Source organism: Hemiscyllium ocellatum, chromosome 49, assembly GCF_020745735.1.
Source record: "Hemiscyllium ocellatum isolate sHemOce1 chromosome 49, sHemOce1.pat.X.cur, whole genome shotgun sequence".
In the NCBI taxonomy this organism is placed as follows: domain Eukaryota; kingdom Metazoa; phylum Chordata; class Chondrichthyes; order Orectolobiformes; family Hemiscylliidae; genus Hemiscyllium; species Hemiscyllium ocellatum.
The window spans coordinates 7875359-7903271 of NC_083449.1; the positions used below are offsets into that span (position 1 = coordinate 7875359).

At 43.7% G+C, this 27913-nt stretch overlaps 1 protein-coding gene and 1 long non-coding RNA gene across 2 annotated transcripts in view; one reads left to right on the plus strand and one right to left on the minus strand.

Annotated features, from left to right (window-relative positions):
• The window catches only part of LOC132837315 (histone H3-like), a 489210-nt gene that overhangs the window by 177356 nt on the left and 283941 nt on the right, over positions 1-27913 (minus strand). The window lies entirely within an intron of this gene.
• On the plus strand, positions 1406-27912 carry LOC132837244 (uncharacterized). The gene is made up of 5 exons (XR_009647457.1): positions 1406-1681; positions 2254-2330; positions 8430-8511; positions 21072-22162; positions 27832-27912. It is a non-coding gene; the product is annotated as an uncharacterized LOC132837244 (long non-coding RNA).

The following is a 27913-nucleotide window of genomic DNA, read 5'->3' on the forward strand; positions in this document are numbered from 1 at the left end:
TCCAAACAATACTGACTTGTTTCAGTTTTTTCCCTCTCACTGAACTCTATTTTAAATTAGATTAGCTTAGATTCCCTACAATGTGAAAACAGGCCCTTCGGCCCAACCAGTTCACACTGACCCTCTGAAGAATAACCCTCCCAGACCCACTATGACTAATGCACCTAACACTAAGGGCAGTTTATCATGGCCAATTCACCTAACCTGCACATCTTTGGACCATGGGAGGAAACCGGATCACCCGGAGGAAACCCACGCAGACACGATCTGTGTTCCCCAACATTCCCGATGCATCATTTGTGTCATCCTTTGTGAACAGAGATCAGCAGTTATGTATTTGGGTGGATAGCCATTTTTGCTCCCCATTTCTGGTTGTAAGTGACCGATCTTTGAGTTCACCAACGCATGTTTTTCCGTTTCCTCTTTACACATCTATCAGTATTTAAAACAGTTAGCTTCTTTTCCACAACATCTACAAGCTTACTACTGTCCTCATTGTCTCTTTCTTAATCAATGCCTTTATCTTCCCGTTTGCTGATTTCTAACCTGTTCCCAGGCTTTAGGTATGTCTGTTTATTGTCTTACTAATTTATATGCCTGTTCTTGGAATCACATACGACCTTAGAGAACCCTTAAGTTTTGTTGAGTTTGCAAAAGTAATACCAAAGTTTTGTAAATTGTAAAACAAATAACTTCCAAACTTAGGCCAACTTCCATCTGAAAAGTTAAATGCAGCTGATGTGAGTGAGGCATGTTTCTCTCTTAGTCACATACTATAATAACTTGGAAATATATCCCCTTTCCTTCACTGTTACTGGACCAACTCCCTGCTCGTGGACAACAGCTGTCCCAGAATGTGAATCACCACTACCGAGTCAAAGGGACAGAGAATGAATGTTAGGTTCAGCCAGTGACGTCCATATGCCAAGAGAGAATTAAAAAAAACCACTATAAAGTACATCGAGACCAGAGATGTTATTGAACACCACTGGTCCAGGTCTGACTTTTGCACAGGCCTCCTGAACCAGAATAAGGGACTAATACGGTGATGCAAGACTCTCTCAAACAATTACATTCTGCTTTCGTAAGAATGTTCCACTTATTTCATTTATGTTACTTATTTCCATTTATGTAACTTTCGGAAAGGAGTTAATATTTGTGGATGAGGGTCGGCAGGATGCAATACCAGAGTTAACATAAGATCAGGCGTGTTGTTATCAAATGGCGGGCACAGGGGATGGGCCGAGTGACCGCCAGCTTCTCCGCTCCCCGATCAGATTGTGAGAGAGCCGGAGGGAGGAGTTATTAACATGACCCGGGAATGAGCTCCATTGGAGCTTCCTAAAGGGACAATGTCCCAGCTTGAAACCTTTTATGCCCGTTTCCCCACAGGCCCAGTTCCTTTGGTCAAACTGGGAGAAAAGGGAATTGGGGAAATGACCAATTGATTGTTTCTGGGAATCATTGGGAGTCAAAGATGACTTCCTGACGAGTGGAGCGCATGCGTCAGCGCTGCCATTGAGGAGCATTTACTCAGTGAGTGCAAGAGGTTTGTTTGAAACAGACCGCAATGGAGAGATCAGCGCCCAGGGAAGCGAGGGAACAGCAGGCTCCTTCCAGCAGCACATCGGGATGGGAGCCTGGGACACAGAGGGGGCTCCGAGACCGGGATTGATTCAGGGTGAGTTCAGGGAGAACTGGGGGCTGTTTGTAAGAGGCCGAGCGGAGCAGGAACTGGTCCCGGAACTTGGAGTGAGCGGGCTGGGGGGAAGAGAGAGACCTTTCTCGGGCTGTGTGTGGGCCTGCTGAGGGAGGCAGAGCGGGAAGAAGCTGCTGTGGGACATTCTTGTGGTTTTTAATCCCCTAAACATTGATGGGAATTCTATTTGGTTGCTGTTTTGCGCCTTTTTTTTGCGAAGAGACATTGCATTGTTGGGAAATAAAGGACAGTATATCTAAATATGATCATAGTGCCCGTTGTTCTTCCTTCAACAGTTAGTGTATTGGGAGCTGAATATTGAACTATGCAGATGTTGGTTAGTTTTTGTATCTTCGAAAATTGTTTTAGAATTTCGCAAACAGAAAAAGTCTAGGAGGAGCTCAGGGCTAGACTGAAACCAAGTCTTGCTCTGTTCACTTTGCCCTGTTTAAAAACAAAGAATTATCATGATCATGTCCTGAAAATTGCATTGATCAGTCGTTGTTTTTCTACACAATTGATTTACAGGAGATATTTCTCTTATCTTCCTCCAGGCAAATATTTGATGGACCAATGTCATATTGCCTCAGTACAAAGACAAGTGTGACCATCTGCTTCTAACAACCAGCAGGTATATTACTGTTGTCAGATTGGAGAACATTGTTTGCACAGTCAGAGTGGATTGAGTCAAATACATATTAAGCTCAATTTCCAGAAGTATGCATTCGATCCAAGAGTCAGACACAACTGTGAAAAATATTTTAAAAAATTTCTCCCAATATTCTATACACAGTGACGGCACGGTGGCTCAGTGGCTAGCACTCTGCCTCACAGCACCAGGGACCCGAGTTCCATCCCACCATCGGGCAACTGCCTGTATCGAGTTTGCACATTCTCTCTGTGTCTGTGTGGGTTTCCTCTGGGTGCTCCAGTTGCCGCCCACAATCCAAATATGTGCAGGCTAGGTAGACTGGCCATGGGAATGGCAGGGGTATCGGGAAAGGGCCAGGATGGTGGGTCCCATACTGTTGGGAATCTAATCTAATCACAACAGCTCAGTTCCAATAAATGCCATTATGCATAGCCAATTATCATTTGCAACATCAAAAGAGGGATATACTGTACCCTCCTATGAAATATGCATTCAGGAACTGCAGTCTAGATTAGAGTAGTACTGGAAAAGCATAGTCAGGCAGCATCTGAGGAACAGTAAAATCGACGTTTCAGGCAAAAGTCCTTCATCATTTACTTATTCAGGAATTGCATTAGTTCCACATATAGTAAAGGCAATTTTAAAGTTAAAATGAAAGTGAATAAACAGATCATGCTGTTACATTGTTAGAACAAGGATATACGAAGAAGATATTGAGTGCAGATGCAGAAGGAAACTTTGATATCTTCAGTAACTGAGAAAGTCATTAAACAATGTTAATTCCAAATGAATCTCTGGGCCAAAGTTTGATGTAGAGAGAGTGCTTATCGCGTGTACACACACCCACAGTGACCTCCTCCACCCCACCCCCATATGCGTGCTTGCCCTTGCACACACCATTCTATTTCACACACAGTTACAGACAGATTTACACTAGTTGCAAATTCATACACTGTCCTGAAATATACATTACATCATATAACATTAATGAAGATCCATACACACTACAACAATCAAACTGATTTCTATTCTCAGATCTCAAGTCAGGGATCTCCAGTGCAGAATATGTCTATTCAAATTAACTCTGCACTGACGAAAAACAGTCTATAACAACATAACAGTTGACTGAAAGGGACTAGAATTGTTAACTCCATGAGTATTCCCATTTCCGTAAATATATCATGGCAGCAAAGAAGCTGTCATCCACATCTGTATCATAACATCATTCTCCATTTCATCATTTTGTAGGATTTCTTTCAGTCCAGGAAGAAAGTTTTTTTTTAATTATTCTTTTTGTCTTTTGAAATTTGTTTCAAGAAATCTATAAAGAACCCTGCATTCCTCTTGAACCTCCCTTCATTATAGTACAAAAAAATGGAGGAATCAGGATATAGTTTTGTCAAGGAGTCAATGGAATTGAATTGTTACTATTTAAAGCAGTGCAGAAAGAAAGAAAAAGTGACATGTTTCAATTTCTATGACACTGAAGCACTGTGAAACACAATAACCAAGAATAAGGAGCACATTGATTATATCGGAGAGTAAATGAATCCCATTCTCACTCTCAGCCTGGTGCTGATGAGCACATGCTTTATCCACACTCACATTCTGGTTGAAGGCTGAAGTAATGCAGAAGCATTTCCATACGTTTTAATATATGAAACACTGATTTATAAGGCATTAAACCCACCTCATGAAGTGTGTCAGATCATGACATGCAGAATTGGAATCAGAAGGAGACATACAGAAAATGCCAGTGGGATATAGATCAATGCCACTCCCTTAAAGTGATACAGGTTAGCAGCACAACAGAAATCTCGCTCACACTCAGCCAGTTAATTGTGAAAGGGAGAAAGGAATGAAAATTAGGCTCAGGTATTTCCAAATATGGACACTTATAAATTGACTCACCAAACCATTAATTGCTTCAGTTAGTGTCACGTGTTACATCTTAGTGTCCAGCAGCAACTGATAAACACTACAGCATACACAAAATGTAAAGAAAAAGTCTGAATGCAATAAAATTCAGATTCATGGCAAAGATAAATATTGAACTAACATTAATCCCTCAATCACAAAAGATTAGTGAATATTGATCGAGTTTATCCGACACTCAGACCAAACAACACAACTGAACGTGGAAAGAGAATGAGATCCGCATAATCAACCTGGCACTGCAGCTATCAAAAACAGGTAACTACAGAAATAATCTCAAATTAGCATTTAGATAGAAATACCGGCAGTGAGTGGATAAAGTTCAGAATCCCAATAGTTACTGGAAACTAGTATGGAGAACAGGTGAAGAACAGAATGTCCCAGTGTGGACACAATGGGCTGAATGGCTGTATCAATTCTGTGACTCTGTCCTAAATCACAAAATGTAGAAGACATTCAGGCACAATCACAACAACCTAAAATCTACTATCACAGAATCAATCAGTCACAGAGAATTTGTTTTCCTAAATTTATTCATGAGATGAGGGCATCACTAGCTAGGCCAGTATCTATTGCCCATCCCAAAGTGCCCAGTTATGTGCCAGCCACATTGCTGTAGGTCTAGAGACACATGTAGGTCAGAGCAGGTAAGGATGGCAGTTTCCTTCCTTAAAGGACTTTAGTGAACCAGATGAGTTTTTCAGACAAACAACAATAGATTCGTTGTCATCATTGGACCATAGTATTATTGGCTGCCGGCGAATTAAGCAACTTTGATGCAGAAGAATAGAAAGTGACTGGTACTGATTGAGTACTTGACTCTCAGTCACACATCAGAAACTGACAAGGATAGATCAATTCCTGAACTCATGTGGACACAGCAGGAACTGACTGGTGTAGATTGACAGCTGCTCTCTCATAATCACTTTGCAGAAACTGAAAGGGAGAGTATGATACTTAGACACACACCACGCTGCTCCCCACACACACTTCATAAACACAGTCTGATAAATGCATTTGCACATTTCTAAACTAGATGCTGACAGACACAGATTCATAACTCCATCCTGAGATACACAGAGCAGAATATAACAGGGACAGATTGGTCAATCACACTCACATGGCAGGACATTTCAGCGGAAGACTGGTAACTACATTCTCATTCACAAAGCAGAAACTTATTGGAACAGATGATAACCCTCCCAGTTTCAAATTGCTTAAATTGACATGTACAGTTTGATAATGATACACACATTCACAGGAGAAGCTGACAAGCAGAGATTAATAACACGAGAAATCTAGTGTTATTAATCTAGGTTACATTTGAAGTCTTTGACCCTTCCTCAGAACCGACTCTGTGCATTTTCCTCACTACCATGTGGTCTTCTCTATTCTGGGGAAACTGAGTGTAGATTGGGTGTCCACTTTGCCGAACACCTACATTCTGTCCAGAAAAAAAAAGACCCTGGGCTTCCAATTGCCTGCCACTTCAACACACCACCCAGTTCTCTGACGAACACCTTTGTCTCAGGCTTGCTGCAGTGCTCCAGCAAAGCTCAGTGTACGCTGGAAGAACAGCACCTCATTTTCTGCTTGGGAACCTGAAGCCTCTCACATCAGGCCTGGTTATCACAAGGTCTGCTATTATACACCAACAGTCACTAACAGTCCCTATTAATAGTGATTCACCTTCCTCATATGACTAAGATCTTTGGATTCTATATCCATCTACCATATCCTTCAACAAATCCTATCTTCTGCATAAAAACTAATATTTTCCTGGCTACCACAGTTCTCAGGAAGGGTTACTGAACTGGAAGTTTTAGCTGATTTCTCTCCACAGACTCTGTCAGGCCTGCTGAGCTTTTCCAGCAAATTGATTTTCATTTCTCATTTCCAGCATCTGCAGATCTTTTGGTAAATATTTTGCATTTAATAATTACATTTTCATATTCACAGAGCAGGAAAATTGATAATTACATTCACATGTACACAAAAGAAAATTTTTCAGGCAAACATTGTTAAATACACTCATTTATATTACAGACCCTGAACGGGAAGGATTCTTAACTAAATTTAACTCAACATTCAGTAAGCACAACCTGATGGGGACTGTTAAAAACTAAATTCTGCCATTCACATAGCAGAAACTGGCAGGTTTAGATTGACAATTACTCAAACACTAAACCAAGCAGGTTTCCTCAGGAGGCTAAGGAAATTCACCGTGTCCATAAAGACTCTTGCAAATGTTTATAGATGCACCACCTGTCTGGATGTGGCATAGTGTGTTATGGCTACTGTTCTGCCCAAGACAACAAACTACAGTGAGTTGCGAACACAGCCCAGTCCATCACTGAAAACAGCCTTCCATCCAAAGGCTCCATTTACACTTCCCCCTGTATCAGGAAAGCAGCCAAGATGATCAAACCCATCTGACCCCGATTATACTCTCCTCAAGCCTGGTCTGTCAGGTAGAAAATACGGAAGTTTGAATACACCGTCCAACATATTCAAGAACTGATTCTCTGCTGTTATTAGACTTTTGAATGCATCTCTCAAATTTTAATGTTAACCTCTCTCTCTCTCTCTCTCTCTCTCTCTCTCTCTGCACCTTCTCTGCAGTTCTAGTAGAAGTACAGTTCTAGTTATTCCAGTTTCTGTTCTATTAGCCTAATGCACTTTGTATGATATGATCTGCCTGTAAGGCACTCAAAACAATGCTTTTCATTGTATCTCTGTACATGTGACAATAATAAATCTGATCAAATCAACTGGATAACGACACTCTCAGAATCTGAGAGGTACAGGTTGATAGCTACAGCCACATAACCTGACAGGAAAAGATGAATAAATACACTCAAGCCCTGACATTACAGCGCCTGACAGGGAAGGATTGACAACTGAACACACTCATTCACAAAGCAGAAACTGATAGTGACAGATGAAAGCTCAGCTCACAAATTTACATAGATTAAACTGGTGGGGTGTGACAATTACACAGACACATTCTCCAAGCATAAACTGACAGCTGCAGACTGATAACTATATTTATGCATTCACACAGCAGAGTCTGAAAGGTGCAGACTGACAATTACACTCTTAAAAGAAGAAATTGATTGAAGAGAATGATGACTGTACTCATCACATATTGACAGGCAAGAATCTGACAGGGACAGATTGGAATGTACTCTCTCATATTGACATAGTAGAAACAGATTGACAATGACGTTCTGGTGTCAAATAGCAAAACCTGACAGGTACTAATGGATAATTGCACTCTCAAATTGATTATAGCTAAAATTGACAGGAAGAGAGCAAAATCCGCATTCATACAGAAGAAATTGAAGGGTACAATTTGATGACTGCATTTAATATTTGTACAGCAGAAACTGACAGGCAGGGACTAATGTCGAAACTGACCGGTTCAGGTTGATAACTACACTCTCAGATACACAGCAGAAACTGCTAGGGACAGATTGGTAAGTAAACTTGCACATTCACAGGGCAGAAACTGACAGGTATATATTGATAACTAAATTCACATGTCCACATCAGAGAAACTCATAGGGACTGATTCTATTTTTTTTTTAAATGTATAAAATATATTTATCAACCAGTCTCTGCCAGTTTTTACTATGTAGATATGAGTTGTTATCAATCTATACTTGTCAGTTTATGCTATGTGAATGTAGTTATCAATCTGTCCCTGTCACTCTCTAGTAAATACATTTTGGACATTGCATCGAGTGACAGGGACAGATTAATAACTACATTCACTCACACATTTGCACAGCTTACACTGACAGGTACAGGTTGACAGCTGTACTCCCATATTCACCTCACAGGAACTGACGGGTCTGGGATGATAAGGAAACTCTCAAATCCAGATACACACTTGTATTGGGTAGCCCCACTGTGGAGATGTAGAGGTGTTGGTTAGTATCTGGTTCTCAGTGAATTGGTATAGATATTCTTTTGTTACAATCACTAGACAAAGAACAACTCAGGCAGTTCTGTTGGAATTGCTGGCTTGAAAGAAACAAAGCTCCATAATTATAAATTGAGTGTTACACTGAAAGGTTTGACACTGTCAAACTCATTTAGTGTTGATTTACTGGCGATGACTCTTCTGTCTTCCTCCAGACAAATACTTGAAGGAGCAAGACAATGTAACATCCCCTCGGTACAAAGCCAAGTGTGATCAGTTCCTTCTAACAAACAGCAGGTATGTTATTGCTGTCAGACTGAAAAACATACTTTCCATAGTCACAAAGCAGTTGAATTAAACACACATTGAGCTCAATTTCTAAGAGAAGTTTTCAAAAGGATAGTCAAATACTACCAAGCAATTATATTTTTTTTAATCTCTCTCCATTCTCAATGCACATCACCCCATTTCCAATAAATGTTATCATTCACAACCATAGAGTCACTGAGATATACAGCACTGTAGTAGACTCTGCTGTCCTACTTATCCGTGCCGACCAGATATCAGAAACTAATCTAGTCCCATCTGCCAGCACCTGACCCATATCCCTCTGAACCCTTCCTATGCATGTACCCATCCAGATGCCTTTTAAATGATGTACCAGCCTCCTCCCTGTCGATTTCAGTCCATACTCGCACCATCTTATGGGTACAAAAATTGCTGCTTCGGTCCATTTTAAATTCATCTCATTCACCTTAAATCTATGCCTCTAGTTTTGTACTCCCCCCTCCTCAGAGAAGAGACATTGTCTATTAACACTATCCATGCCCCTCATGATTTTATATACATCTATGTGGTCACCCTGCAGTCTCTGACACTCTTGGGAAAACTGCCTCAGCCTGTTCAGCCTCTCCCTGTAGCTCAAATCCTCCAACCCTGACAAATTCCTTGTAAATCTTTTCTGAACCCTTCAACATTTCACAATATCCTTCCAAAAGGAAGGAGATTATAATTGCATGCAGTATTCCAAAACTGGCCTCACCAATGACCTGCACAGCCAGAACATAACCTCCCAACTCTTATACTCAATGCACTGACCAATGAAGAAAATGTATCAAACCGCCTTCACTAATCCTATCTACCTGTGATTCCACTTTCAAGGAGCTACAAAGTTGCATTGCAAGGTCTCTTTGTTCAGCAACACTCCGTATGATCTTACCATTATGTGTATAAGTCCTGCTCTGATTTGCCTTTACAAAATGCAGCTCCTTAGATTTATCTGAATTCAACTCCATCTGACACTCCTTAGCCCATTGGCCTATCTGATCAAGGCTCTGTTGTCCTTTGAAGGAACCTTCTTCGCTGTCCACTGCACCTCCAATTTTGGTGTCATCTGCAAACTTACTAACTCTACCTGCTATGTTCAAGTTCAAATCCAAATCATTCACATAAATGATGAAAAGCAGTGGACCCAACACTGGTACTGATGGCACACCACTGGTCACAGGTCTCCAGTCTGAAAACCAACTCTCCTCCACTACCCCCTGTCTTCTACCGTCGAGCAAGTTCTGCATCCAATTGGCTATTTCTCCTTGTATTCCATGAGATCTAACCTTGCTAACCAATCTTCCATGTGGAACCTTGTTGAATGCCTTACTGGAGTCCATATAGATCATGTCCACCACTCTGACCTCATCAATCCTCTTTATTACTTCAAATAACTCGTTCAAGTTTGTGAGACATGATCTTCCACGCAAAAAGCCATGCTGACTATCCCTAATCAGTCCTTGCCTTACCAAATGCATGTCAATACTGTCTCAGGATTACCGCCAACATTTTGCCCACCACTGATATCAGGCTCACCGGTCTTTAGTTCCCTGGCTTTTCCTTACCACCTTTCTTAAACAGTAGCACGTTAACAATCTTCCAGTGTTCCGGCGCCTCACCTTCAACTATCGATGATACAAATATCTCAGCAAGTGCCCAGCAATCGCTTCCCTAGCTTCACAAAGTTCGAGGGTGCACATGATCAGGTCTGAGGGATTTATCCCCATGTATGCATTTCAAGACACCCAGCACTACCCCCTCTGTAGTATGGACATTTTTCAACATGTCACTATCTAGTTCCCCACATTCTATGATTTTCCATGTCCTCCTTCACAGTGAACACTGATGCAAAATATTCGATTAATATCTCCCCCATCTCCTGCGGCCCTTTTCTCTCCCTAGTTACCCTTTTATCCTTAATCTATTTCTAAAAACCCTTTGGATTCTCCTTTACCTTATTTGCAAAGCTATCTCATGACCCCTTTTTGCCCTCCTGATTTCTCTCTCAAGTATGCTACTACTGCCTTTATACTCTAAGGATTCATTTGATGGATCCTGTCAATACCTGACATATGCTTCATTTTTTCTTAACTAACACCTCAATGTCTCTCCTCATCCAGCATTCCCTACACCTATCAGCCTTTGCTTAACAGGAATATATTATCTCTGGACTCTTGCTATTGCATTTTGAAGGCTTCCCATTTTTCAGCCTTTCCTTTACCTGCGAACCTCTGCCCCCAACAGTTTTTGAAAGTTCTTGCCAAATATTGTCAAAATTAGCCTTCCTCCAATTTAGAACTTCAGCTTTCAGATCTGGCCTATCCTTCTCCTTCACTATTTTAAAACTAATAGAATTTTGGTCGCTAGCCTCAGAGTGCTCCCCTACTGACACGCCAGTCACCTGCCCTGCCTTATTTCTCAAGAGTAGGTCAGGTTTTACACCTTCTCTGTTAGGAATATCCTAAATCAGAAACTTTTCTTGTACACACTTGACAAATTCCTCTCCTTTCAATCCTTAATTTTATGGCATTGCCAGTCAATGCTTGGAAAGTTAAAATCCCCCCCATAACCACCCTATTTTTCTTACAGGTCTCCTTACAAATTTCCTGCTGACTATTTGGGAGTCTATAAAACAAACCTAATAAGATGATCATCCCTTTCTTATTTCTCAGTACCGCCCAAATAACTTCCTGAATATATTCCCAGGAATATTGTCCCTAAGTACAGTAGTAATGTTATCCCTTATCAAGCATGCCACTCCCCTCCTTTCTCTCCCCCTCTTCCCTGTAGCATTTCTTTCCTGGAGCCTTAAGCTTCTTGCCTTGGAACATTTACATGTTGATTAAGAAATTTTCTTCGAATTTTAAAAGTCTCTTCTCCATCCAAGCCTTTAACGCAATGGTACCTGCAGTCAATGTTTGTAAAATAAAAATCACCTACTATTACAATAGACAATAGGTGCAGGAGTAGGCCATTCTGCCCTTCGAGCCTGCACCACCATTCACTATGATCATGGCTGATCATCCTCAATCAGTATCCTGTTCCTACCTTATCTCCATAACCCTTGATTCCACTATCCTTGAGAGCTCTATCCAACTCTTTCTTAAACTGTTCCAGAGACTGGGCCTCCACTGCCTTCTGGGGCAGAGCATTCCACACAGCCATCACTCTCTGGGTGAAGAAGTTTCTGCTCATCTCTGTCCTAAATGGCCTACCCCTTATTTTTTAGCTGTGTCCTCTGGTTCGGGACTCGCCCATCAGTGGAAACATGTTTCCTGCCTCCAGAGTGTCCAATCCTTTAATAATCTTATATTTCTCAATCAGATCCCCTCTCAGTCTTCTACACTCAAGGGTATACAAGCCCAGTCGCTCCTGTCTTTTAGCGTAAGGTAGTCCCGCCATTCCAGGAATTGACCTTGTGAATCTGTCAGGTCTAGACAGGATCCATCAAATGAATCCTTAGAGTATAAAGGCAGTAGTAGCATACTTGAGAGAGAAATCAGGAGGGCAAAAAGGGGTCATGAGATAGCTTTGCAAATAAGGTAAAGGAGAATCCAAAGGGTTTTTAGAAATAGATTAAGGATAAAAGGGTAACTAGGGAGAGAAAAGGATCGCAGGAGATGGGGGAGATATTAATCGAATTGCACTCCCTCAATAGCCAGAATGTCTTTCCTCAAATTTGGAGACCAGAACTGCACACAATATTCCAGGTGCAGTCTCACCAGGGCCCTGTACAGCTGCAGAAAAACCTCTTTGCTTCTATACTCAATTCCTCTTGTTATGAAGGCCAGTGTGCTATTAGCTTTCTTCACTACCTGCTGTACCTGCATGTTTGAGTAAAAAATGAGGTCTGCAGATGCTGGAGATCACAGCTGCAAATGTGTTGCTGGTCAAAGCACAGCAGGTTAGGCAGCATCTCAGGAATAGAGAATTCAACGTTTCGAGCATAAGCCCTTCATCAGGAATAAGAGAGAGAGAGCCAAGCAGGCTGAGATAAAAGGTAGGGAGGAGGGACTAGGGGGAGGGGCGATGGAGGTGGGATAGGTGGAAGGAGGTCAAGGTGAGGGTGATAGGCCGGAGTGGGGTGGGGGCGGAGAGGTCAGGAAGAGGATTGCAGGTTAGGAGGGCGGTGCTGAGTTGAGGGAACCGACTGAGACAAGGTGGGGGGAGGGGAAATGAGGAAACTGGAGAAATCTGAATTCATACCTTGTGGTTGGAGGGTTCCCAGGCGGAAGATGAGGCGCTCCTCCTCCAGCCGTCGTGTAGTTGTGTTCTGCCGGTGGAGGAGTCCAAGGACCTGCATGTCCTCGGTGGAGTGGGAGGGGGAGTTAAAGTGTTGAGCCACGGGGTGATTGGGTTGGTTGGTTCGGGCTGACCTCTCCGCCCCCACCCCACTCCGGCCTATCACCCTCACCTTGACCTCCTTCCACCTATCCCACCTCCATCGCCCCTCCCCCTAGTCCCTCCTCCCTACCTTTTATCTCAGCCTGCTTGGCTCTCTCTCTCTTATTCCTGATGAAGGGCTTATGCTCGAAACGTTGAATTCTCTATTCCTGAGATGCTGCCTAACCTGCTGTGCTTTGACCAGCAACACATTTGCAGCTGTACCTGCATGTTTGCCTTCATTGACTGGTGTACAAGAACACCCAGATCTTTGTACAGCCCGTTTACCTAACTTGACTCCATTTAGGTAGTAATTTACCTTCCTGTTCTTGCCACCAACGTGGATCCACATTAAACTGCATCTGCCATGCACCTGTCCACTCGCCTAACCTGTCCAGGTCACCCTGTAATCTCCTAACATACTCCTCACATTTCACCCTGCCACCCAGCTTTGTATCATCAGCAAATTTGCTAATGTTACTATTAATACCATCTTCTATATCATTAATATATATTTAAAAAGCTGTGGTCCCAGCACTGATCCCTGCAGTACCCCACTGGTCACTGCTTGCCATTCCGAAAGAGAGCTGTTTATCACTACCCTTTGTTTCCTGTCAGCCAATCAATTTTCAATCCAAGTTAGTACTTTGCCCCCAATACTATGTGCCCTAATTTTGCTCACTAACCTGCTATGGGGGACTTTATCAAAGGCTTTCTGAAAGTCCAGGTACACTACATCCACTGGATCTCCCTTGTCCATCTTCAGAGTTACATCCTCAAAAAATTCCAGAAGATTATTCAAGCATGATTTCCCCTTCATAATCCATGCTGACTCTGACCTATCCTGTTACTGCTATCCAGATGTTTCATAACTTCATCCTTTATAATTGACTCCAGCATCTTTCCCACCACTGAGGTCAGACTAACTGGTCTGTAATTTCCTGCTTTCTCTCTCACTCCTTTCTTAAAAAATGGTACAACATTAGCCACCCTCCAATCCACAGGAACTGATCCTGAATCTATCGAACTCTGGAAAACAATCACCAACGCATCCACGATTTATAGAGACACCTCCTTCAGTACCCTGGGATGTAAATCATCAGGCCCCGGGGACTTATCAGCTTTCAGGCCTAACAGTCTCTCCAACACCAATTCCTGGCAAATATAAATTCCCTTCAGTTCAGGTCCTTCAGCCACTGTTATCTCTAGGAGATTGCTTGTGCCTTCCCCAGTGAACACAGATCTGATGTACCAATTCAACTCTTCTGCCATTTCTTTGTTCCCCGTTATATATTCCCCTGTTTCTGTCTTCAAGAGCCCAATTTTAGTCTTAACCATTTTTTTCCCCTTTTACATACCTAAAAAAGCTTTTACTATCCTCCTTTATATTTTTGGCCAGTTTACCTTCGTACCTCACTTTCTTTTCTGCGTATTTCCTTCTTCGTAATCCTCTGTTTTTCTTTAAAGCTTCCCAGTCCTCAGCCTATTACAGCCTATTATTCTTTCTTTAATCTGAGATCTGTGTATATTTGTTCCTCAGTTTCCCTCTGACTATTGGGGGTCTATAGTACAGTCCCATCACAGTAATCTTATTTCAAACCAGATATTTTCACTGGATGATCTTTTTTAGAAATATTTTCTCTAGTTAGAGCAGCAATGTTTTCCTTAATCAAAAACACCACTCTGCCTTCTCTTTTACCTGCCTTTCTATCCTTCCTATGAAGATCTATGTCCCCTCAAGTGGGGTCTCTTGGTTCAAGATCGGTCAAAGGAATCGACAAATGCGGTCGATTCAAAAAGCAAGGTTCATTAGTTTATTGAATTAAGGTACCTTGACACAATTCTATCCAGTAGCACAGAGATTGAAGCTTCTGTGTTCCGTGATGGAGTTGCCCAGTTACATTTGAAAATTACACATTATTTATATGTTTTAAGAAATAGCACAGCCTTAATTACAAGAAAGACCAATCACATATAATAAGGTGACATGATTTACAGCAAGTTAATCCAATGATATTTTCTTTAAGAATGATGTCTAGGTTAGATTAGATTACTTACAGTGTGGAAACAGGCCCTTCAGCCCAACAAGTCCACACCGACCCGCCGAAGCACAACCCACCCAGACCCATTCCCCTACATTTACCCCTTTACCTAACACTATGGGCAATTTAGCATGGCCAATTCACCTGACCCGCACATCTTTGGACTGTGGGAGGAAACCGGAGCACCCGGAGGAAACCCACACAGACACGGGGAGAACGTGCAAACTCCACACAGTCAGTCACCTGAGGCAGGAATTGAACTCAGGTCCCTGGCGCTGTGAGGCAACAGTGCTAACCACTGAGCCACCGTGTCTAATTTACAGAAATTGTCAAGGTTAGTTCAAATGGTCAATTAATGTGTCAGTATTCATCTTATGAAAACTCTATTGTCCTCCTTTTATATCCTCACCTATATCCCCCTCATATTTCTAAACTCTATTGAATACAAACCCAGAATTATCCTCAATTGCTATTTTTCTGACAAGTCCTTCATCCTGGGGTCATTCTTGTAAATATACGCTGGGCTACCTCCGATACGAGCAAATCCTTCCTGAGACAATGGGCCCAAAGCTGCTCACAATGTTCCAAATGCAGTCTGACCAGAGCTGATAGAGCCTCAGTAGTACATCTCTGCTCTTGTATTGTAACCTCCTTGAAATAAATGTTAAAATGGCATTTGCCTTCCAAACTGCCAACTGAACCTGACAGTTAACCTTAAGAGAATTCCTGAACTAGGACTCCCAAGGTCCCTTGCCTTTGAGATTCCTGAAGCCTTTCCCTGTTCAGGAAATTATCAACACCTTTATTCTTTCTACCAGAGTGCATAACCTCATAATTTCCCACATTGTATTCCATCTGTCACTTCTTCGTCCACTCTTGCAGCCTCTCCAAATCACCCTCCACACCTCCTCAGCACTACCTGCCCCTCCACTGACATATGTTTCATCTGCAAATGTGGTAACAATGCTCTCAGTTCCTTTGTCCAGGTCATTCGGGCATTATATCAATAGTTGTGGTCCCAACACTGACCCCTGTGGAAGTCCATGAGTCACTGGCTGCCAATCTTTTATCCTTTTATCCTGACTCTGCCTTCTGCCAGGCAGCCAATCCTCTGTCTTTACCTTATTTAGCAGCCTGCTGTGTGGTACCTTATCAAAGGCCTTCTGGAAATCCAAATCGATTACATCCACTGGCTCTGGGTAGTGTCTAACTTGCTTGCTATTTCCTCAAAGAATTCAAACAGATTTGTCAGGGAAGACCTCTCCTTAACAAAGACATGCTGACTATGCCCTATTTTACCATGCACTTTTAAATACTCTGCAGCCTCTTTCTAAACAAGGGATTCTCAAACCTTAGGAATGACTATGTTCTACCTACGTAGCCTATAGTCTCCTGCCTCTGCCTCCCTCTTTTCTTAAACACGTGTTGCATTAGCCATTTTCCCGTCATCTGGAACCCTGCCTGACTCCAGTGCTTTCTGAAAGATCATCACCAATGCCTCTCCTACCTACTCCGCTGTCTCCTTCAGTTATCTGGAATGTAGTCCATCCGGTCTTGGTGATTCCAGGACCTTCTCCTTAATAATGGCCAATGCACTCACTTCTGTCTCCACATCTCCCTTGAAATTCTGGTCTGTTGCTGGTGTCTTCCACTGTTAAAAACAGTTGGAAAGTACCTCTTCAGATCCTTAGCCATGCCAGGGTTCCCCATTACTACTTTTTCAGCATTGTTTTCCAGATGTCCGATGTCCAATGTCCACTCTTGTCTCTTTGTAACCGTTTAGATATCCAAAAGGGCCTGCAGCCCTCTTTTACATTAGTAACGCGCTTACACCTTACATTTCACCTCTTTCCCTGCCGATTTTTAAAGACTTCCCTATATTATGGCTTCGACTAATCTTTACTACACTATGTACTGCTTCTGTTGCCTTTATGCTCTCCCTGACTTCCCCTGTCAACCAGGGTTGTCTCATCCTCCCCTTTGTATGTTTCTTCTTCCTTGGGATGAATTTCTGAAGTGTCTCCTGAATTAACCCAGAAACTCCTGCCATCGCTGCTCCACTGTCTTTGCTGCCCGGCTCTCCCTCCCAATCAACTCTGGCCAGCTCCACCCACATGTCTTTGTAGTTACCTTTACTCAATTGTAATCCCATTACATCTGATTCAGTCTTCTCCCTCTCAAGCTGCAGGGTGAACTCTATTATGTTAAGGCCACGGCCTCCGAGGAGTTCCTTCACTTTGAGCTCCCTAATCAAGTCTCCCTTGTTAAACATCACTAAATCCAGAATTGCCTGTTCCTGAGTGGGCTCTATCACTAATTGGTCCAAAACAAATCTCTCACATAATTCCACGTTTTCTTGAGAACATGTTTTTCCCAGTCCACCTGCATATTGAAGTCCTCCATGATTATTGCATGCTTTTATAATCTCCTGATTCATTTTCTCCCCCACATCCTGACAATGGGTAATGTCTTGTTCCATTGGGGTCTTTTTCCCTTTGTGGTTCATGATCTCTACCCTCACCGATTCTATACCTTCTGACTCTATTTTGCTTCTTGCTGTCAATTTAATTTTATTTCTTACTAACAAGGCAACCCCTCCGACTCTGCCCATTGCCTTTTCGATAGCTTGAATAATTAGTTACCAGCTCGGTGCTTTGACTCTCCCTCCCACTCCACCAAGGACATGCAGGTCCTTGGACTCCTCCATCGCCAGAACATGACAACACGACGGTTGGAGGAAGAGCGCCTCATCTTCCGCCTGGGAACCCTCCAACCACAAGGGATGAACTCAGATTTCTCCAATTTCCTCATTTCCCCTCCCCCCACCTTGTCTCAATCGATTCCCTCGAACTCAGCACCGCCCTCCTAACCTGCAATTTTCTTCCTGATCTCTCCGCCCCCACCCCACTCCGGCCTATCACCCTCACCTTGACCTCCTTCCACCTATCACATCTCCATCGCCCCTCCCCCAAGTCCCTCCTCCCTACCTTTTATCTTAGCCTGCCTGGCACACTCTCCTCATTCCTGATGAAGGGCTTTTGCCCGAAACGTCGAATTTCCTGTTCCTTGGATGCTGCCTGACCTGCTGCACTTTAACCAGCAACACATTTTCAGCTCTTTTCTCTGATACCTACAACATTGTGAATGCCAAGTTCAATCTGGCGAACCAACTGATTTACCTTGTTCTGTAGACCGTGTGTATTTAGTTACAAGTCCCTCAGCCCTGCATAAATTGTGTCTCTTCTCATAGGTGTCCCCTTATCTGCTGTGCTTGAAGTTAGATTCCTGATCCTTTCCGTACTTTCTGTCCTATTTCTTGTTGTGAAAGCTTTAACCTGAGCTGAGCACTTCCCCATTTGGACCATTCCATAATTTTGCACGCAGCTAAAAATCAACCCCGATGTTTTAGTTTAAAGTCCAATGTATAGGCCCTGGTTATGCTATTCTTTAGGACTCTAGTCCCAGCATCATTCAGGTGTAGCCTGTCCCATTGGAACAGTTCCATCCTTCCCCAGTACTGTCTCCAATGTCCAATGAATTCAAACCTCCTGTTTGTCCCACACCAGTCTTTCAGCCACACACATCTTACTGTTATAATCTTGCTAACTTTATGGCTCAGGTAGTAATCCAGAGATTTTTTTATTCTGTTTTCTAATTTATCCCTGAGCTGCACATATTCCTTCAGCAGAACTTCTTCCCTCATTCTGTCCATATCAACAACTGGATCGTTCCTCTGCAGCCCAGATGACTATCGTGAAGCCAGGCACCAGGCAGGCAAATCTGCCTTCGGGCATCTCGATTCTGGATACAGGGAAGAGTCTCTATTCCCCTGACTACACTGTTTCTGATTACACTTGCATTTCTCTTTTCTCCTTTCTCTTGAATGGCTCCCTCTCCCACAGTGCTGTGGTCAGTTTGCTCATCCTCCCTACAGACCCCACTCTCATCCACACAGGCAGCAAGAATCTCAAACCTGTTTGACAAACTGAAGGGCGGAGGTTCATTCAGCACTACCCTCTGCTTCCTTCTACTTGCCTCACTCACAGTCACACCCTTTTGTCCCTGAGCACTGACCGATTGAAGGTAGTTAATCTAAGGGCTGTGACTGCCTCCTGAAACAGAGCATCCAGGTAACTCTATCCCTCCCTGATGTGTGGCAATGTTCGGAGCTCAGACTTCAGCTCAACAATCTGACCTGCAAACCCTCAACCAACACATGTTATGGTTGTAGTAGCTATGAACCACAATGGGGCCCACCAGCTCTGACATCATACAGTTACAACACCTCGCTTGGTCTGGCCCCTCCATTTCAATGACTTGGTGCTTAATTTGATTGTTAAACATTTTATACTGAAAGAACATCCACTGTTATTGGGGAGATTAATTGACCGTGCTGAAGAGGTCAAAATTAAGTAAGTGCAGATATCTTGAAAGATTGTGGGGCTGGCAGAGATTAGAGATGGGAATGATCACTATTATATAGGGATTTGAAAAGAAGGACGAGAAATTTGTTAAAATATTGCTTTTCCTCAGTTTGTCACTTCTTCAGGTCAGTGAGTTCAGGGTGAGGAGAACAAAACTCTGAGTGAGCATACGGCCAGCGGGGTTGAGCTGAAGATTACAGGGGGGTTGAAAGTGGGAGGTGGATCAGGAATGTGTTAGAGTCATTCAGTCTCGAGGTTACAAAGAACTGGATGAGACTTTCAGCACCTGGAACTGAGACGGTGCTGGAGCTAGGCCACGTCACTGAAATGGAAATAGAACATTAGCGTGAGGATGTCGCTCTGTGGTTGAAAGCTAATCTCCAAGTGTGATATTCCCCGAATGTTGTGAAGAGCCTGGTTCAGACAGTTACCAGAGGGAGCGATACAGGTGGAGTTAGGAAGTTTTGTAACAGGGACTGAAGCCAGCAGCTTTCAGTGAAAAAAAGGATCAGGAGTAGGCCTTTCAGCTGTTCCACCATTGAATGAACTCATGGCTGGTGGGTGGAGTTCAGCCTTTGCCCCATATCCCTGAATAGCTTTGAACAAAAAATTATCTGTCCCAGATTGAAAACTACCAACTTAGTGATTGATGTCCAAACCTCTTCCGCCCTCTTCGTATTGAAGTAATTCCTCACATCTTCCTCGAGCAGACTCTGCTCCCAAGTTCTTGAATAAATTGGAGGAAATTTCTATTCATCCAGCACTGAATGTTGGGACATTGTGTGAGTCGGAGGGAGCTTCAAGGTAGTAATGATCACACACGCCTGCTCCCCGGTGCTTCATGGTGGTGGAAGTGGCTGATTTGGGAGGTTTTGCTCAAGGTATGGTTGAGCAGTTGATTGATAAAACCCGTCTCATTCACCTCGTCCTCCTTCCAGCACTGTGGAATATAATGCAGGAAGACGAGGAGAGGTGAATATTATTTAACGAGAGAAAACCTCTGCGGAAAGCTGCAGCACAGAATTGTGGGTCCTTCAGTTTGAAGGATGAAAAACGATCATCCAGGTCCAGTGGGTATTCCAGAAGGGAAATGGTCAGTTGGCTTTTATTTAAAGAGAATGGGGAGAAAAAATCAAGTTTTCCTTAAACTTTACAAGATTAGAGTCAGATCACACTTGGAATACTGTGAATAGCGTTTTCCATTGTTTTGAGAAAAGCAGTCCATTGAGAGTTCAGGAGATTGGTCCCGGATATGGGAGGAATTTCGCGGGAGATGAGTTTGAGCAGACTGCTTCTGTACTCATTGGAGTCAGAAGAATGAAACAAGACCTTAGGACTTGAGGACATAATCTCAGAGTAAGGAATCACTTATTTAAAGTTGATGTGGCAGAATCCCTGCTCTTAGGGTACTGAATACTGCAGCAGGCTGGAGAGATTGTGCTGTTCAGTGTGTCTAAGGCTGAGATAAATGGATTTTTAATTAGTAAGGGATTCAGGGTGGGGGCATAAGGCAGGAAAATCGAGCTGAGAATTATTGGATCAGCTGTGATCTCATTGAATGGTGACGGCAGACTTGCTGGGTTGAGTTGCCTACTTCTGCTCCTACATCTGATGGTTTTAAACATCTTCTTTTTCTGGGTTCCCACTTGCTTTGTTATTTTGTTTTCAATGAATTTCACAGGGAAGAAGATGACTTGCGATAAGGATACTTACAACCAGGCATCACTTCCAAATGTGACCAAGCTGCCCAGTTTATTGTCACCTGAATATCATTGGGTTTTGAAGGAAAAAAAACACCTTTCACAGGGGGAGAAACATGTGGACAAGTCTTCAGCAGATCATCTGCCCAGTCACAACATAAATACAGCCACGCTGGAGAAAGGCCATTCATCTGTTCCAAGGGTGGGAAAGGATTCACCCTGCTGAAACCCCAGCAAGTTCACACAGAACAGACCTTTGAAATGCTCAAAATGTGGGAACTGCTTTAAACAACTCTGGGGCACAGATATCCCACCAACATGCTCACAGTAATGAGAGACCCTTCATGTGCTCTCACTGTGGATGTGGGTTCAAACAATCGTCTGACTTCATTGAACACTAGTGGATCCGCATGAGGGAGAGACCACTCGCCTGCACCCAATGTGGGAAGGGATTTGCTCAGAAATCCACCTTGCTCAAACACCAGCGAATTCACATGAAGGACAGACCTTTTAAATGCTCAGATTTTGAGAACTGCTGTAAAAGTGATGGGACATCAGGGCCCCATTAATGTGGTCACACTGATGACAGAGTATTCAGGTGCTATCACTGTGGGGCTGGGTTCAAGTGGTCATCCCAACTCACTGCACACCAGCCAATGCACACTGGAGAGAGACCACACACCTGCACTGACTGTGGGAAAAGATTTACTCATAAATCCAACCTGTTAAAACAGCAGCGATCTCTCTGAAGTTAGAGGGTGCTCTGCTGCCTCTGTGGGAAGACATTCATTGTGAAATCCAACCTGCTGAAACACCAGCATATTCATGAGTAATGACAGTGCCTGGTTTTTACCGTGAACATCTCGCTGCTTCATAGTCTTCCTACTTCTCAGCCAGAAGATTTTGTTTCAAGTCCCACCTGATATGGAGCTGTGTCAAAGAACTTACTTATTACTTTAATTGATGGCTGAATGATATCCACTGGGGCTGGTTTCTGCTGAAGTTCACGAACTCCAGCTCTCAGTTAAAGGGATGACTGTTTGGGATGACAATGAAATAAATGCACTTTGTGGTACTGTATCAAACCTTTTTCATATTTCTAATTCTTAAGTGCTCATTGAAGTACAGTGTTAGGCCAGAGATTGTTTGTGTGTCTGAGGAGTCTCAAATGGTGCTATATATTGTGTAATCAGAGTACCAACATGGACTTTCATTCAAATGTAAAGTCAGCTCAGAGTGGTTTGGCTGAGGATACCAACCTGAGAACCTCCTGCAGTGATGATCTAGGTCTGGGATGATTGACCACTAAGAATTACAAACATAAGAACCCAAGTAAGAGTCGGCCATCTGGCCCTTTGAGCCCGCTCCGCCATTGAATAAGATCATGGCTGATCTTTTCCCAGCCTCAGCTCTACTTACCCATCTTCTCATCTTAACCCTGAATTCCTTTACTCTTCAGAAAATTATCTTAGCTTTAAAAACATTCAATGAGGAAACCTTAACTACTTCACTGGGCAGAGAATTCTACAAATTCACAACCCTCTGAAATTCCTTTTCAATTCAGTCCTAAATCTGGTTCCCCCTAATTTTAAGGCAATACCCTCATGTTTAGTTCCACTCGCCAGTGGAAACATTCTCCCTGATTCAATCTCACTTAGTTAGTTCACAATTTTATACGTTACTGTAAGATTCCCTCCCCCCCCCCCCCCCCCCTTCTAAATTCCAACAAATATAATCCCAGTCTACTCCGTCTCTCCTCACAAAGCAACCCCCTCAACTCATCAACACAGGAATCTAGTGAACCTCCTCTGCACTCCCTTCAGTGCCAGTACCTCCTTTCTCAAGTAAGGAGACCAAAACTGCACACAGTACTCTAGATGTGACCTCACCAACACCCTACACAGCCGCAACATATCCTCCCCGCTTTTAGAACATAGAACATAGAAGGATACAGCGCAGTACAGGCCCTTCGGCCCTCGATGTTGCGCCGACCGAATCCTACCTAACCTATACTAGTCCAATAACTTCCAAATGCCTATCCAATGCCCGCTTAAATGACCATAAAGAAGGAGAGTTCACCACTGATACGGGCAGGGCATTCCATGAACTCACAACCCGCTGTGTGAAGAATCTACCCCTAACATCTGTCCTATACCTACCACCCCTTAATTTAAAGCTATGTCCCCTAGTAACACCTGACTCCATTAGCGGTAAAAGGTTCTTAGTATCTACCCTATCTAAACCCCTAATCATCTTATACACTTCTATCAGATCTCCCCTAAACCTTCTCTTCTCCAATGAGAACAGCCCCAAGTGCCTCAGCCTTTCCTCATAAGATTTTCCTACCATTCCAGGCAACATCCTGGTAAACCTCCTCTGCACTCGTTCTAAAGCTTCCACATCCTTCCTATAGTATGGCGACCAAAACTGCACACAATACTCCAGATGAGGCCGCACCAGAGTCTTATACAACTGCAACATGACCTCAGGACTCCGGAACTCAATTCCTCTGCCAATAAAGCCCAGTACACCATATGCCTTCCTCACAGCACTATTTACCTGGGTGGCAACTTTCAGAGATCTGTGTACATGGGCACCAAGATCCCTCTGCTCATCCACACTACCAAGTAGCCTACCATTAGCCCAGTAATCCATCATCTTGTTATTCCTACCAAAGTGAACGACTTCGCACTTAGCTACATTGAATTCCATTTGCCACATTTCCGCCCAGCTCTGCAACTTATCTATATCCCGCTGTAACCTACCACTTCCTTCCTCACTATCCACAACTCCACCGACTTTTGTGTCATCCGCAAACTTGCTTACCCAGCTTTCAAGTCCTTCCTCTAGATCATTTATAAAGATAACAAAAAGCAATGGTCCCAAAACAGATCCTTGTGGTACACCGCTAGTAACTGCGCTCCAAGATGAACATAATCCATCAACTACTACCCTCTGTCTCCTTCCAGCCAGCCAATTCCTAATCCAAACCTCTAATGTATCCTCAATGCCATACCTCCGAAGTTTTAGCATTAGCCTACCATGGGGAACCTTATCGAACGCCTTACTAAAATCCATATACACAACATCTACTGCTTTACCCTCATCCACTTCCTTGGTCACCTTCTCAAAGAACTCAATAAGGTTTGTGAGGCACGACCTGCCCTTCACAAAACCATGCTGGCTATCCCTGATCACGTTATTCCTACCCAGATGTTCATAAATCTTATCCCTTACCATTCTCTCTAAGACTTTGCCCACCACTGAAGTCAGACTCACTGGCCTATAGTTGCTAGGGCTATCCCTACTCCCTTTCTTGAACAATGGGACCACATTCGCTATCCTCCAGTCCTCTGGTACTATTCCTGTTGACAACGACGACATAAAAATCCAGGCCAATGGCTCTGCTATCTCCTCACTAGCTTCCCATAGGATCCTGGGGTAAATGCCATCAGGCCCAGGAGACTTATCTATATTCATCCTTTCCAATATTCCCAAAACCTCTTCCCTGCATATTTCCAGGGCATCCATTCTAATTATTTGTGATTCCATATTCACATCAGCAACAGTGTCCTGTTCCTGAGTGAATACTGATGAAAAGTACTGATTTAATGTCTCTCCAATCTCCTCCGCCTCCACACACAACTTCCCACTACTATCCTTGACTGGACCGATACCTACCCTAGTCATCCTTTTATTCTTGACATACCTATAGAAAGCCTTTGGGTTTTCCCTAATCCTACCAGCTAAAGACTTTTCATGTCCCCTTCTCGCTTCTCTTAGCTCCCTCTTTAGCTCCTTCCTGGCTACCTTATAACTCTCAATCGCCCCTACTGAACCTTCACGCCTCATCTTTACATATGCCGCCTTCTTCCCTTTCACAAGGGACTCCAATTCCTTACTAAACCACGGCTGCCTCACAAGGCCCTTTACACCATGCCTGACTGGTACATACCTATCGAGGACACGCAGTAGCTGCTCCTTGAACACTCCCCACATCTCATTAGTGTTCTTCTCTTGAAGCCTGTTTTTCCAATCCACACATCCTAAGTCATGCCTCACTGCATCATAATTTCCCTGCCCCCAGCTATAGCTCTTGCCCTGCGGCACACGATTATCCCTCTCCATCACTAAAGTAAAAGTCACCGAGTTGTGGTCACTGTCCCCGAAGTGCTCACCTACCTCCAAGTCTAACACCTGGCCTGGTTCATTACCTAGAACCAAATCCAATATAGCCTCCCCTCTTGTTGGCCTGTCGACATATTGTGTCAGGAAACCCTCCTGCACACATTGTACAAACACCGACCCATCTAATGAACTCGAGCTATAGCTCTCCCAGTCAATATCTGGGAAGTTAAAGTCCCCCATAACAACCACCCTGCTACCTTCACTCTTTTCCTGAATCATCCTCGCAATATTATCCTCTACTTCTCTAGGACTATTAGGAGGCCTGTAGAAAACACCTAACAGGGTGACCTCACCTTTCCTATTTCTAACCTCAGCCCAAACTACCTCAGATGGCAAGTCCTCTTCCATCGTCCATTCCACTGCTGTGATACTGTCTTTGACAAGTAATGCCACGCCTCCCCCTTTTTTACCCCCATGTCTGATCCTACTAAAACATTTGAACCCTGGAACGTGCAACAGCCATTCTTGTCCCTGTTCTACCCACGTCTCTGTAATGGCCACAACATCGAAGTCCCAGGTACCAACCCACGCTGCAAGTTCACCTACCTTATTCCTTATACTTCTGGCATTGAAGTATACACACTTCAATCCACCTTTCTGGTTACAGGCACCCTCCTTAGAGATCGCTGCATTATTCCTAACCTCCCTACACTCAAGGTCCTGTACCCTAAAGCTACAGTCCTGGTTCCCATGCCCCCGCGGAGTTAGTTTAAACCCTCCCAAAGAGCACTAGCAAACCTCCCCCCAAGGATACTGGTGCCCCTCAGGTTCAAGTGTAGACCATCCTTTTTATAGAGGTCCCACCTTCCCCAGAAAGGACCCCAGTTATCCAGAAACCGGAATCCCTCCCTCCTGCACCATCCCTGTAGCCACGCATTTAACTGCTCTCTCTCCCTGTTCCTCGACTCTCTATCACGTGGCACGGGTAACAAACCAGAGACTACAACTCTGTTTGTTCTAACTCTGAGCTTCCAACCTAGCTCCCTGAAAGCCTGCCTTACATCCTCACCCTTCTTCCTACCTATATCGTTGGTGCCAACGTGGACCACGATCTGGGGCTGCTCCCCCTCCCCCTTAAGGACCCGGAAAACACGATCAGCGACATCACGTACCCTTGCACCTGGGAGGCAACATACCAAACGTGAGTCCCTGTCGCCCCCACAAAACCGTCTGTCTGTACCCCTCACTATCGAGTCCCCAAGAACAATTGCTCTACCTTTCTCCACCCTACCCTTCTGAGCAACGGGGCCAGGCTCCGTGCCAGAGGCCTGAACCTCGTTGCTTGCCCCTGGTAAGTCATCCCCCCCACAAGTATCGAAAACGGTATACTTGTTCTTGAGGGGAATGACCGCAGGGGGTCCCTGCACTGGCTTCCTCCTCCCACTCCCCCTCACTGTCACCCATCTATCTTGAACTTTCGGAGTAACTACTTGCCTATAGCTCCGATCTATGACCTCCTCTGCCTCCCGAATGATCCGCAGTTCATCCAACTCCAGCTCCAGTTCCCTAACACGGGTTTGGAGGAGCTGGAGATGGGTGCACTTCTTGCAAGTGTACTCAGCAGGGATGCTGATGGCTTCCCTCACCTCATACATGTTGCAAGAGGAACATTGCCCTTTTCAACTCAATCCCTCTGCCAATAAAGGACAATATTCCATTTGCCTCAGTATTTACCAGTTATACCCCCAGACTAGCCTTCTGCAATTTATGCACAAGGACACCCAACTCCCTCTGCACAGCAGCTTACTGCAAATGTTTACCATTCGAATAATAGTTCTTTTTACTATTATTGCTACTAAAATGGATGACTTCACATTTACCAACATTGTACTCCATCTAGCAGACCTTCACCCACTCACTTGCATGTCTATATGCCTCTAAACGTTTGTCATCTGCAAACTTTAACGCACTACATGTGGTCCCCAACGCAACACCATCTGTGCAAATTGTAAACAATTGCGGTTCCAACACTGATCCCTGAGGCACGCCACTAGTATCGATTGCCAACCAGAAAAGCATTCGATTATCTCCTGTTAGTTACCAATCCTCAATCCATGCTGATGGATTGTCTGTAACACCTTTATCTCATGCAGCAACCTTTTGCACGACATCTTGTCAAATGTCTTTTAAAAATCTAGATATATCACATCTACTGAGTCCGCATTATTCAGCGTAATTATAATGGTTTCATAGAATTCCAAAAGATTAATTAGGCATAACCTGCTGTGCCTGCTGAATGGGACAATTTGTATCGAGATGCCTTGCGATTTCTTCTTGATAACAAACTTGAGCATCTTGCCGCCTACATATGTTAAGCTAACTGACCTGTAATTCCACATTTTTCTCTCTACCTCCCTTCTTAAACAGTGGCATCACATCTGCTGTTTTCCAATCTGCTGGAACTGCCCCAGAGTCCAGCTAAGTTTAGAAATTTACCAAGAGTGCCGTTTCTTTAGTCCCCCTCAGATGCAATCCATCAGGGCCAGGAGACTAGTCTGCCCTTATATCCGTTAGTTTGTCCAACATTGACTTTTTTGTGATAATCGTTTCTAGGTCCTCACTGCAACAGTCTGGAGAAGAAATTGCGGGGGGACCTGGCTGATATTTTTGCATCCTTGTTAGCCATGGGTGAGGT